At 40.2% G+C, this 14,703-nt stretch overlaps 1 long non-coding RNA gene across 1 annotated transcript; it reads right to left on the minus strand.

The window, feature by feature from the left end:
• Positions 1–13,469: 13,469 nt before the first annotated feature.
• LOC147630350 (uncharacterized) lies at positions 13,470–14,335 on the minus strand. Its single transcript, XR_015267604.1, has 3 exons — positions 14,207–14,335; positions 13,971–14,054; positions 13,470–13,878 (listed from the first exon to the last, which is right to left on the minus strand). It is a non-coding gene; the product is annotated as an uncharacterized LOC147630350 (long non-coding RNA).
• Between the last annotated feature and the right edge of the window lie 368 nt (positions 14,336–14,703).

The raw sequence follows: 14,703 nt of genomic DNA on the forward strand, positions 1-14,703 counted from the left end.
TACCAATTTTATTATACGTCCCCATCATTACAACAAAGAAGAAGATTGCCATGGACGTCTCGACACACATGGCGGATGTCTAATGGCAATGAAACTTGGCACATATGTCGGGAAAAGTAGGCCAACTTCATGATCATCAGACACCGCTCGAGTGCGTTGGGGCTCCCGGTGGATGACGAATTCTAGCTTACCAGCTAATTGCAACATTGAGAATTGGTGTATATCTGAGTGCCTCGACCAACTTGATTGATGTCTAATGGCTATGAAACCTAGCACACATGTTAGTGAGAACACTTTGTCCTCTTGTATAAGGTGTATCAAGCTGCTTGGCCCGGATGGCCAATTTGCAACACTAGAAAAAGATCACCATCTAGGCGTCTAGTCGGTGTCTAATGGCCATGACACTTGGTGCACATCCCGCGAAAAGCATGCATGCAAATTTCATAGCCATCCATTGAAAACGATGGTCATGACACGCCATAGTTGCACTTGTTCGATGTACAGACTTGTCCGTATGTATCTTACGTACCGTACGGTACCGTTCGATTTTAAAAAAATGCACGTTTGTTTTCCTGCTGACTGTGCGGTTTCCTAGAATCTGACCGTTGGACTGCAGTTTCTAGCCGTTGGGGGACTGTTTCTAGTTGTTGCTAGCCCTTGCCACTTGGGAAGGTATGGAGTGTCTAGACTCGCACTCTCTAATATCTATATAAGTGAGACTAGAGTCTCTCTCCCACTCCAAGGCTCAAGCTCTCTCTCAACATTCAAGGCTCAAGACTCACCTCCATCATCTGACAAGTTACATCTACTCCATTACTCTCCTCTCCAAGTTCCAACTCTCCCGGGTCTCCTCTCCTCCATGATCCATTCTCTACTCCATTGATGATTGCTCATTGCTCCAATCCCTCCATTACTCTCGAGTCTTCTCTCCAACTCTCCCCTCTTCTCCATCCTCTACTAGACCTAAGACTCCTCTAGGCTCTGCTTAATGCAAGCACCTACTAGAGTCTACGTCTCTAGGCTACTACTTAGCATTGCTCTAGCCTTTGCATCATCCACTCTCTCCTCCTCTCGGATCTCCAACTCTCCCATCTTCTCCATTCTCTTGAGTCTTGATCTCATAATGACTCGAAAGAAGCATGAAGCTTTTGACTTGCATGCCATACATGTGGAGAGGGATATGAAGAAGTCCAACTCCCACCATTGGGACATGTAGGTATTGTGGCAAGCGATACACAAGCGGTGCAACTAGACTTCTCCAACACCTTTCAAAGACCGGGGGGCAAGTTACTGCATGCAAGGAGATCCCCCAAAACATTGCCGATGACATCCTCTCAAAGATGAGAGGGGGTGCAAGTAGTAGACACTCATTGGTACCAACACCTGCATATGAAGAAGCCTCCAACATTGGTGCATCCTCCACTGCAGATGCCTCTACTTTAGCATCCATTTTGCCTTCGGATCGGGCAAAAGACCAAGAGTGGAGCCACATGAGCAACAAGAGAGGCAAGCCTCTCTCTCCCAAGTCACGGCGTGAGGGCATCGGTTGCCTTCCTTAGAAAGTGGCAATGACTTGTGGATGTAGAGATTGCACGCACTATCATTAAGTGCAATCTCTCATTCAATGTGCTCAAAAAGGAGCAATGGAAGAAGATGGTGAAGGCGATTGCAAATGTGGGTCCATGTGAGGGATGGTCGGGGGTGTCTTCTACAATGACATGCGGACCAAGAAGATAGACGGAGAGAAGGAGAGGATTGATAAAGCTATCAACCCGATTTGAGCCGCATGGGCAAAGTATGGGTGCTCTATCCTCTCTGATGAGATGGCGTGATAGAAAGAAAAGAGGCATCATCAACATCCTTGTGTCTTGTCCGCACGGCACATACTTCTTGCGGGCCGTAGACACCGAAAAGAGGGGGAGAAAAATGACACGGAGCTTCATTTACCGCCATATTAGGTAAGCGATCATTGAGGTAAAGCTTAACTTTTAAGCATTGTTTAAGCATGTACATGATATGTACATTACACTTGTATATCTCAATTCTCTACTCTCACACACATGTAAACTGAAAGTCTAAATTTTAAATTTTAATATACATATACAATTGTGTGACATTTCATACAGGTCAGGAGAGAAAATAAGGTGAAAGTCGACTGACAATGCATCCAATTCTCACCGCATGGGCCACTTGCTTGAGGCCGAGTTTCCCACCATTGTGTGGACGCCATGTGCAAGTCATTGCCTTGACTTTTTCATGGAGGATGTGGGCAAGCTCAAGTGGGAGAAGAAGGTGGTCCGACAAGCTAAATCAATTGTCACTTTCTTCATGGTAAAGGTGAAGGTGCTTGCAATGTTTCACACTTAGCATAGCTCCCTTGAATTCAAGAAGCCTTCATCGACACGATTTGCCTACATGTGGCTTCTTATGGAGCATCTTTATGAGGTGAAGTCCGGTCTTCGCCAAATAGTGGTTTCTACATTATGGAGTGATTGGGAGGAGCACGACACCGAAGATGCTAAAGCCATACAACGCTTATGCCTATGCCAGGAGTTTTGGCAATCCGTTTGTGCCATTGTCATTGCAATCACTCCCTTTTATAAGGTGTTGTGCATGACCGATTGTGAGGGATCTACCATGGGCCTTCTTGTCCACTTCTTCAGAGCGCTCGTGGAGTTACAGGCTTGCACCTTCATCATAAATGACCAGCGTACACACAGATCATAGCGATAGCGAGGAGGAGATGGACATGGATGCATAAACCCATCCATGGATTTGTAGCATTGGTGCATCCGGCCTACAAGTCATCGGCCATTTCCACTGATAGGGAGCTCCTTTCGGATCGAGATGGTTATATACTTCGAGCTGTGCTTGTAGAGGAGCACAACACCTACCTTAAGGAGCTAGGTTGCTATGCTGATCAGAGAGGACAAAGTGCATTTTTATCTCCCACTTGTTGGAGAGGGAGGGATTCACTTATGAAGCCTCTTTTTTGGTGGGATAATTTTGGTTACAAGCTTGGGACTTTTCAGCCCATAGCTGTGAGGGTCCTAGCCCAAGATTGCTCTTCAAGTGCATGTGAGAGAAATTGGAGTGCCTATTCTCTCATTCACATGAAGCTTCGTTTGATAATTTGATTGCATGTGCCAAGAATTTCTTGAGTGCTTAAAAGTTGACTCTTTACTAATCTTTCAATCTTGAACCTTTGTGTATGTGAATGTTGATACCTTCAAGTTGATGGTGGGTGATAATCTAAGCACTATCCATTCGGAGCCCGACGAGGATGAGGAGATGATTTTCGTGGAGCTCTACAAAGAGCTTATGGTAGCCGATACTCACAACACTCGAAGTCATCGTGGATTTGGATGAGGAGTTCAAGTAGGTGGTGGTTGAGGAGTTCAAGTAGGTGGTGGATGAGGAGTTCAAGTAGGTGGTGGTAAGGGCTTGATCATTCGTCACACTTCGACACCGACGATGACGATGACGGTGGGGGGGGAGAGGCTTGTTGACATACATGAGGCGGAGCTCTAGCAGCTCCAATCCCATACATCATGATAGTACTCCCTTGTTTAGAGAGCCCTAACCTCGTTAGTGAGAGTGAGCATGAGTCCGAGAACTGACCCACCGAGACTGACCCATCCTTACTTGACGAGTCCTCTCCAGAGAACTCTCTTGATGAGCTCTCCGATGATGGTATTAGTGATGATGATAGTGATTGCTCATCCTAGGCCTCGGCCCTCTACCTCCCCTCCATGCTCCTTTTCCTACTATCCTAGTTCTCTTTTTTGCCTAGGCTTCTAGACTCTAGTGTATTTTGCGCATGTGGCATATGCCATAGAGTTTTTGGCTTCCTACCCTCTTGTACTCATTGGATACTCTAATGGCATTATGTTCATTGCTATTTTGTCTTTAAAGAAGCCTTGACTCTTCTATCATTTGTAACTTGTTATCTATAAAGTATAAACAATTAAATGTTAAAAAAATGTACGAATATCATACCGTACCTTATAAAACCTTAAGGTACCAATTAGTACCATATTTTATTGTACTGTAGCTTTCGTACCGTATCGTACCTGACAACTATTTGAAATGCATGTTAGTGAGAGTTGTTTACCCTCACCTGGTAGGTTTCATGGCCATCTCACACTTAATTGTGTCGAGATGCTCGAATGGTATGAAACTTGGCATGCTTTGTTATTTTATCCTACGCGTGTTTGTATCTGACTTCCAGCTTAATAAAGATGAAGCCTATTTTTTCCCAAAGTGGTTAATGCCCTTAATCCTCTGTCTACGATTTGTACATATACTATTTCTACGCTAGTACCAATTGGCCATCATGCTCCAAGAGTAGCAATTCCACTAAACAAGAGGGCAACAAGCCTAATCGGACATCCTCAATTAGTAGAAAAGCAAGTTGAGCTACAAAAGTTAAAATTTTTTCATGGAGGGTACAAAAACTGATAAAAAATGGAATTTTTTTTAAAGTTCACGGAGGGTACAAAAACTGATAAAAAATGGAAAAATACACAAAACATCCAAGATTCAAATACAAATTCAGACAATTTAGAGCATCAAGTCTATAAAAGGAGAGCACAGGCATGAAGATGAGACTCTCAAGATCAAACCTACCCCAATTTGCTCTTCTCTGCCCTGGAAATGGCCATTTTCCATCTTTTGAAAAAAATGCAATTTTCATATTTAAGCAGTTCGCATGACTCAAATTGAAAATTTGAATTCATGGGCATGTTTCACAACTCTAGCAAACATCACAAAGTAAATCTGGGATTATTTAAAAAAGTCAATTTCGAGGTGGGATTAATGAATTATTAAAATTTGCATTCATTTTGAGCTCATAGAAGGAGAGAGTGGGGTTTAGAGAGCACAAGAGCACCGTCTACATGCTTCCCTACCCTTGTTCGTTACGTTTTAGATTTTGAAAGAGTTAAAATAAGACATAATTTAAAATTGAACCCTTGGGTGTAATGTGGAATGTTGATGATTATCTATATTTCAATCCTGTTTGTGAAGGTAGATTAGTTATATATATATATATATATATATATATATAGATAGAGAGAGAGAGAGAGAGAGAGAGAGAGAATCAAGTAAATAGGGAGACACTACTTGAGAAAATCATAGATTTAGTGTAATGTCTTCTTCAAATTTTGAAAATTATATTTTTGAAATAGAACTTACACAAACCTATGTATTATAGCTAACTGGAAATAGGCTATAAAAAATAACAAGCTTCAAAAGATGGTAAGATGTTATAAAGCGTTTTAGGCCTCATGATGTGAGAACTCCCCAAACCTATGTATTATAGCTAACTGGAAATAGGCTATAAAAAATAACAAGCTTCAAAAGATGGTAAGATGTTATACTATTCATAAAGCGTTTTAGGCCTCATGATGTGAGAACTCCCCAAGATTTGGGTATGTACCCAAACCTTTCTTTCTCATTCTATTGTACTCCCCAAATTGGGACCCCTCTAAAGATTCAGATACAACTCACATTCTTACTTGCTTGGTTGCTTGTATCTTAAAGTAAATATATGCCTCCCCAACAAGCACATGAGGGTTGGAGGAGGGTTCTCAAGAGTTATATGAAGATTTGGATTTGCATTTAAATCCTTGTTGCTTAGTTCTTTGTGAGAGCTCATGAATTGGCTTACCCCCCCCAAAGATTCAGATGTGTATCCAAATGTTGATAGCTTGACGTCTTGCGTGCATCTCAAGTAAAGACTTTCTCCTCGAGCACATGAGGGTTGGAGGATGCTTCTCAATGATTATAGGGCTCGTGATGATGATTAAGGACTCTCCCAAGATTTGGATTTGCATCCAGAAATTTCTTTCTCAATCTAATGTGAGAGCTTGTGAAATGCCTAGTACCCAAAGATTTAGATCCAAATCCCAATCTTGCTTGCTTGCTGCATCTTAGGTACAAAACTTGCGTACCTACTTTTTTGCTAGCATCTTAAGAACTAATGATGTTCCTCCCAAGCATAGTATGGTTGGAGGCTTCTCATGGGAATGGGTACCCCATAAGATTCAAACTTGCATCCCAATCTTTCTTGTTCAATTTACTGTAAGGCCTAAGAAAGTGAGAATCCCACAAAGGTTGGGATATGCATCTAAACCTTGCTTGCTTTGTTTCTTGTTAGCATCCTAAGATCCAAGTGAATGCCTCCAATAACTATATGATGGTTTATTTATTATTTGTTGTAGAAGAGCAGATCGAGAGTGATGGAGCACACGAGAGAGGGAGAGAGAGAGAGGGAGACACAACAAAATGGTAGGGGAGAGCCAACCCCTCTACACACATAGCTCTCTAGTTTATTGACTTTCTCACTTTGTGTCTCATTAGGCAAAAAGGGAGCTCATTTTGGGGCCCTGTAAGAAATTCACTATTTTTTGATTTATTTCTCTCCTAAAAGACCTCAAAAATAGTAAAATACGGAAACGTGGTTCAGAACTGTCAGTAAGGACTACAGAACTGTCAGTTCAGAAAGGAATAAGATAATCTTTTGTCTAACTAACACGATCTTGCATTAAATATCTCCTTAGTTTTTTTTTGTTTCCCGAAGATTCCGCATCTCTTTTGACGACGTGTACAGGCCTCTCATAAAGAATCCATCACTGAACTTGATGATTGCACTTTTTCAAAATATTTACATGGATACTGCCACACTTCCACGATTCATGTTACAAAAAGACTATGAGATTGACAAGCGTATTGAAGAAATATTTCATGGTTGTAAAGGAACCACTGTGTATGACCCTTGGAACAATATATTTGTAGATCTACAACAACTTCAAAGAAGAATGGTCGAGTTTTATGGAATAACATTTGAGGAGTGCAAAGGCATTTTGAAATTTGTTATCAAACTGGATGAGTGTGAGGTTGTAAAGGAAAAGAAAATGGAAAGGATTACTATTACATTGATGAATGGAGCACTTGATACATCATTGAGACTGAAGCGAGTTCAAAGTATTTTAGTGTGCAGTCAGAGAAACACATATGGTGGTTAGGCTCGTTCCAGGTATGATCATTTTTTTGTTTCATACTTGATTTTAGTCATTGTTTTCAAATCTTTTATAGTAAGACTTTTGTTTTCTATAATCACAGGTAAAGATAGAAGACCATGAAACACTAGATTGGGTGTTTCACCACACGGAAATACCAAGAATAAATAAAAGACAAGTGCGAGGAGAGAATCTCCATGTTGCAGGAAAAGGTGATTTTCAAGTAGAGTGGCACATGGCGGGGGATCTTAAAACACTTAAGTGCATGTATAACATTAGTAAAGGAGGCAACTCAAAGTCTCCTTGTCTTTACTGCAAAGAATCAGCTCAAGTAATGGATTCCAAATGGTGGAAGAGAGCACCTAATAGAGATAAAGTTGACCCTCACTTCAAGGCCATTCTTGACATTCCACTATGTAATGTTCACATATGCTCATTGCATGGTCTATGTCGAATTATTGAGAAATTGGTATTTTTGTATATTGGATTTGCTTGGAAACTTCGTCCCAAAAAAATTAGAAAGGATGCTCTTCAAGCATTGGAAAAAGTGTTATCTGATATAGGTCTGCATGGAGATGATGTTCATATCACAAAGGATTTTAAAAAGTCTACCAATGGCAAGGAGGTACCAATCAAGCCCTCTATTGGTGGTGTTAAGGCAAGAAGATTCTTGTCTCGACCCAAACACAGTAGTAAGCAAGTAAGGCAAGGTAGAACAGTTTCAAGGATTAATTATGGATTGTGGAAGCAAGTCCATAATGCCGTGAAAGATCATGAGGCAGATGGAGAAGCACGAAATGTGAAGGCAGAGGTGTGGAGGTCTCTTGATCAACTCTTCATGTTCTGTGACAATGTAACATGGAAAAAAAGTGATTACAAGAACTTTGAAGAGGCAATTAAACATTTTGGGAAGTCAATGAAAGACGCATGGACAGCCTGCAATATAACTCACTACATGGTAAAGTTCTGTCTTCTTCTTTTACTTAAGTGTGATCCTCTTTTTTTTTAAAACTTACTATGCATTCTTATGTCTCTGTGAAAACAGCATATCATCTACAACCACCTTCCCTATTTTCTCAAAAAGTATGGATGCCCAGCAATTTGGTCTACCCAAGGCATGGATAAGTCTCACTACATGGCACGTAATGCATTTTTCAGACACACACAACACTACGAAGGGAGTCAAAAGGCAAATAGTCTGAAGAAAGTCTTCCAATGGTTTTATCGAGGCATACTACAGAGGCTGCATGCTAAAAGAAAAGTTGCTAGCTCCAAAGTCAAGCTTGCTTTTATTCTAGCCCAAAAGCAAAGACGAAGACAAACTTTGGACAATTCAATGGCAGCAGAGAGACATAGACAATGGAGGGATTCGAAGATATTTAGAAACCATAAATGGACAAGTAAACATGAATAGCAGTTTGTAACTTATTGGTGTTATGTCCACATGTTTTCAAACTCAATCAATAGATTTTTATTTTGTGGAACAAGTGACTCTTGGTGTTATGCCTATATGTTTTGAGACTCCACCAAAAGTATTTCTTTTGTGAAACATGTGATCTATATTAAACAAGCATCAATACATCCATGAGCTACACACAAAAAATTCAATCAATACTACTTAATTATGCTAGACACACTATTGATCCTTACCAATAAGGTACTGACTGTGTACTGAGTGTCAAACGCTTTTAGAAGCTACTAAGTGTGTACTGATGAGTGTGTACTGAGTGTCAAACGCTTTTAGAAGCTACTGAGTGTGGGAAGAGTATTGAAGTGTCGTACGGTGATGGGACAAATGGAAAAGGGAAAGGTAGAGGATCAAAGACTTTGTACAAATCAGTTCAACTTCAACATAATGTTTGTGCTATATTTGATGACTAAATCCTATTACTCCCAGGGCCTACCAATCGGAACTCTCTTTTTGATCTTGATTGGACTCTTTTTCCTGGAGAGTGATATCTAATTCTTGCTCTGCCATTTTTGTTGCCACAGGAACATCCTCTTTTTCCTCTGCTTCAAATGTGTCTTGTTCTTCAGCCTCCTGCCCTTGCTCTTCTAGAGAGTACTGACTAAAGATAATGTACATAAGGAATGCCATGGTTTTCTCAAGCACTCTACACTTTCTGGTGTGCAAGCTACAGTTGAATTTATATTTCTCAGGCAGGCTGTCAAATCTTCTATTCACATGGTACCTCAGCCTGTCAATGGAGACAATATGATTTATATGCACAAAAACCTTTTCACCTTCCACAATTCTTCCTGCCTCTGGCAGTTGTTTGAAGGTATCCCAATGATCTGAAAGAAAATCTCTGTGATGCTCCAATACAGAGCTCATAGTGAACTCCCTCTTTGAAAATACTGTGGTATATGTGGAAGTTCCTCTGAGCCTTGCATTTGTGAAGAAAGTCAAATAGGAGCAAATCTGGAGATTTGTGCTCTTCTGATTCCTTTTGTTTTGAGAGGGAAGACTCAGCTTTCTGCTCCAGTCTCTTTCTTTTGCCTGAACCAAAATTTATATATCATGAATTCTATATGCTGACATATGTAATCAGGGAATGTATAGGATATCACCAAACAACTCCCTTCATGAGCACACATGACTCACCTGGTGATTGTTGTGGTCTAAGTATAGCAGCAGAAAAGTCCAACTTTCTCTTGAAAGGAGGGGCCTGAGAATCAACTGTTCCAAAGCAAAAACTTTTCTCATCATCAAGGAAGAAATCCCCAGGGCCAAAGAAAGCAAAACAATGAGGAAGAAGTGAAAACTAAAAGGGACATAGGAATTTGCAAGAAAACGCGATGGAGGGCCATTTGGAAAATGTCAAGTACTCTCCTCGCATTTTGTTGTGCAAATTTTCCATTTCTATTGCTATCCATCTCCAATCAAATGCTAGGATCACCTCAAAGATTCCTGGACAGTAGATGATACTAGGAAGAATTCCCCAGGGCCAAAGAAAGCAAAACAATGAGGAAGAAATGAAAACCAAAAGAAATATAGGAATTTGCAGGAAAACGCGATATAGGGCTATTTGGAAAATTTTAAGCACTCTCCTCGCATTTTGTTGCAAACATCTAGGTTCTATATTTGATATCCATCTTCAATCAAATAGATAGCTTCCAGGTCAGTAATACTCTCTATATCCTTATCTTCTTGTTTAATAGTATAACACACATACTTTTGGGATGTGATGTAGCTTAGATATTAGGATAAATACCACAAGCAGGAAGACTTTTGTATTGGACTGGTTGAAATGACTGAAGGCATGTTCCAGCAGGCTGCCTCATGAATTTGCAGGAAAACGCGAGGAGAAAGCTTTAGGAATTTCAAACAGCTGAAATCGCATTTTGTTGCAAATATAAAACTAGGATGTGGAAATTTGGGATATGGGATGTGGTGGATGGGAATTGCCCAGATATCTGGACATCAAGAATTCTATGGATGGAAGAAATATATATCAAAAAACATTGAAAAGGATATAGAACTCTGACCTTTCTTTTCCTTTTCCATGCTGTTGGAGTTGCACTGGTGAATCTTCTGCTCTCTCCCAAACTTGAGCTACAGCCTAGGTAACCTGGAGATCTGGCAGTGGTAGTAGTCTTCAGGCAGGTTGCAGTCTGGGGATGGAGTGTGTTGGGTAGGAAGGGATCAGAGAGGGAAGGAAAAGGATGATGGGAGGGTGCTGGCAAGGATGAAAGACGGGGAGGGAAGAGTGGTTATGGAACTGATTATGAAATCATGATTGGCACAAGTTCCAAGGCAAAAAGTGTCCCATTCACAGTGCCAAGTTTCAAACTCCAAGAGATCTGGGTCCCATCCACACGTGTGAAAAAACGGCTCCATCATTTAGTAGCTGCCTTTTTTGTATTTTGCACTAATCTTTTCTCTCTTGTTTAATCTCTCCTGTCTTGGCCCTCCCCTCTCAGCTCTCTTGCCTCCCTACCTCCCTACTCTGCACCATCAGCATCCTGACCAGCAGCACAGGTTCATCCCCAGCACAGGGTACTCATCAACAGCACAGCATACCCACAGATAGCTTCCAGGTCAGTAAGACTCTCTATATCCCTATCTTCTTGTTTAATAGTATAACACATACTTTTGGGATGTGATGTAGCCTAGATATTAGAATAAATACCACAAGCACAAAGACTTTTGAATTGGGCTGGTTGAAATGACTGAAGGCATGTTCCAGCAGGTTGTCTCATAAATTTGCAGGAAAACGTGAGGAGAGGGGTTTAGAAATTTCAAACAGCTGAAATCGCGTTTTGTTGCAAATTCACTTTTGGGGCCTTTTTTGGCCGTTTCCGGGCCTCCGGATGTCCGATTCCAGCGTTTCAAGTGCCGTTTTTGGAGTTTTGGGCCGTTCCGGACGCGTTTGCAATGTCAGAATCACCAAATTCTGCACAGAAAATAAATTTTTTTAAAGATTCAAATTGGATCACCTTATTAATGTGACACGCTTCTATGAACATACAGTACTATTTATTTTTCTTATTTTCATCTTCTTTTGTTGAATTTTCAATGTAACGTTGGCCCACTCCTGATTGGTTGAGAGCCTATTTTCTCTCTCTTCTAAAATGTCCCAAAATAAGCTTCCTTTTTTCCTAATGTATTGTACTTAGTTGTAAAGACAGAGAAATCACTGTAGGAATGTACCAGCATGTTACTTCAAGTATTTGCAGGAAAACGCGAGAGTGAGCTATTAGGAATTTCAAACTGTCAAAATCGCGTTTTGTTGCAAATTTATAAATGTTGCTTCATCCACCCCTGTCATTGCCTTTTTGTATCATTCCATGTTCTCCATGGCTGTAATCTCTTTCCATTGCTTTGTGTGCAGCTTGTCAGAGTGATGGCTAGAACCAAGTCAACTGCAAGGAGTGCTGGCAAGGGGCCAGGGCTTGCAGCAGCAGCAGCTGGGGCAGGTATCAAGGAATTTAGTGTGCCTCCAAAGGGAAGAGTTGCACATGGCAGGAAGGGGAAGCCAATGAGCCTGCTCCAACAAAAGGCCAAGAGATTGAAACATGGTGCAGGTGTGCTAAAGGAGATCAGGAAGCAATAGAAAGCTATAGGCTTTGCAATCCCCAAGGTACCTTTTTAGAGACTAGTGAAAGACATATGTGATAGTTGGCACCTTGGTTTCAGGTGGAACAGGACTGCCATTCTTTCCTTACAGGAAATGGCAGAGGATTACTTGGAGAAATATTTTGAAGATGCAATGTATGGCAGGATATCAAGATGAGATACATATTTTTAATTCCACCTACAAGAAAGTTGAAGGTAGATGAGGTTAAGGTTGTTGAAGTAACCCACTCAAAGAACACAGGGAAAGCTACTTATGAGGAGTCACTGAAGCAGCAAATAAAAGAATCCAAATCTGTTATAGATGTGGAGACTGTACAGAGGGAGCTGCAGATACAGAGAAGGTTGCAGGAGCTGGGGCCCTAACATAGTTGTCCATATTGAGGATAAAACTTCAGTGAATAATTTTAACTTGACAAAACCATGCTTGGCAGCATTGGCTCATAAGAATGAGTATTACTCAGATACTATCATTCTTGCAATGCTCTAGTAAGTGTCTTTTATTTTATATTTGTTTGCAAAACAATCCTTCTTGTACCTCCTTCACACCCTACCCTAATTATTGTTTGGTCCAATGCAGCATGATGAGAAGCTGGCTTAACCACGCTGTACAATATACAGTTCATATTATTAATCCTGCCATTTCCTCCAGGTTAAGAGATGCAAAGGAAACTCCCATGGATATTTTCAATTGGTTCAGACACTGCAATTTTGATGTTATCGATGTTTTGCTACTTCCATACCATAACAGGTATGTGGGTGACTACTTCTTTTGGGATTCTTCTTTAAGATTGAGAACTCTTGTAGCCTTTGATTTCTTAATGCTTTTTTCCTTACACAATGACCACTGGAGCTTTGCTTCTATTGATATCCAGCAGAAGCAATGCTTTATATTCAACTCTCTTAAAAACACACATTGAGAGCTGAAATTGTAAGTGGTGTGTGTGCTATTTTTAACTTTAAACTTTATTATTTTGTTTTAATGCACACTAACTGAATTATATGTATTGCAGTTGTATTAGAAGGTTTCTAGATGCATTGGATCATTGTCCTCCTACTGTCAATCTTTTGGATTCAATAGAGTCAATAAATTTAGAGGTAGAAAGTCGTTTCCCCTACTGATGTCTATTTCATGCTATGCCTTTGAACCTATTGAATAATTTTGTTTTGTTCAGATGTTAACAGTTTCTAACATATCTTTCCAACTATACAGACACCACAACAAGATGATTCAAGTAGCTGCGGGGCTGCTGGAGAGTGCTGATCAGTGCCAAATATATACTTTCAAGCTATTTTGAGATAGGACAGCCAGACCTTGTAAGAAAAAATAATTTTCATTTAGCTTCAAAATAATTGATATTGGTACAAAGTGTTCTAAATCATCATATGCCATTGCAGATGAGAGAAGATAGCTTCAGCTCGAACTATATATATACTTTCAGAGCTGATACAATTTGGAAGTTTTTGAAGTATGCCTCTCCCAAACCTATTGTACCAGCTACTGTCGAGTTGGGTGAGAGCTTTGAAGTCCGAGAAGGTGTCATACACCTTGATGACACAGATGATGCTGATGTGGTGCCACAGGAACAAGGACCTGCTGATGATGTTATTGAGGAGAAGATGGAGCAGCACAGCAAACAGATTCTCCAGGGGTAGTAGAGAAGACAATGGAGCAGTACCAAGAGATTGTACAGGACAGGATGGAGTAGCAGAAAACAGATTCTCCAAAAAAAGATGATACGGAGAGCTTGGACCATGTAGAGCAACCTCTGGATCAGACTGTAGATAAATAGAAAATGGTTGTCAAGAATATGTTCTACATATACAATTAAACACTTCTGTACAAAATTTTACTTTATTGAATATAATACCTTTGTTTATGGAGTCTGTGTTATCTCAATTTTTAAATTTTCAATGTCTTTGCATTTTATTGAACTCTCTCTTCTTTTGAGCACCTGCAAAAAAGCAATATGAATCAATAGGGTAAAGTAAACTAATAGCAGTGCTTAATGAGACTAGGATAAGTCAGATGATCTTGTTTTCTTAACACACCATGTGTGTTAGCATTGTCCAGCCAACTGATAAAAATGATCAGTAAAAAATATACCCGATTGAGCTAGCTCTGTTGCACATCGACCTTGGTATTGTTGTTCTCCTATCGATCCATGCAAAACATCTATAAATCCCAGAATACAATCGATGTTTTGCCATGTCTTATACGATGAAGGGTATAAATCTGAAATAAAATAACACAAGAATGTCAATAAGCAAAGAAAGAAAGCTTCATCTTAAAAATCCATACACCTCATAAAGAACAAAACCACAATAGAAAAATATACAATTAGGCCTGTGTTGCAGAAGATCATTTGGATAGTCTCGCAAGACAAGTTCTTTATGCATGTACACATGCTTAATCAAAACTTCTTTCACCGATATCTTCCCTCTGGTGATTTTAAAATCTCGTACTCTTCCCTTCCATGACGCCAAGAAAATGTTTTTTGTCTGGGGTCTCTTTCTTTTGCTAGGTTGCATGAGCACCCATGCTCCTTTCGAAACACTAAACCTTTCCCAAGTTCCTTCTGTTTTGACTGTACTTGAATTCTC

This window comes from Cibotium barometz, chromosome 16 (assembly GCF_041138505.1).
Source record: "Cibotium barometz isolate CiBa-2024 chromosome 16, ASM4113850v1, whole genome shotgun sequence".
In the NCBI taxonomy this organism is placed as follows: Eukaryota; Viridiplantae; Streptophyta; class Polypodiopsida; order Cyatheales; family Cibotiaceae; genus Cibotium; species Cibotium barometz.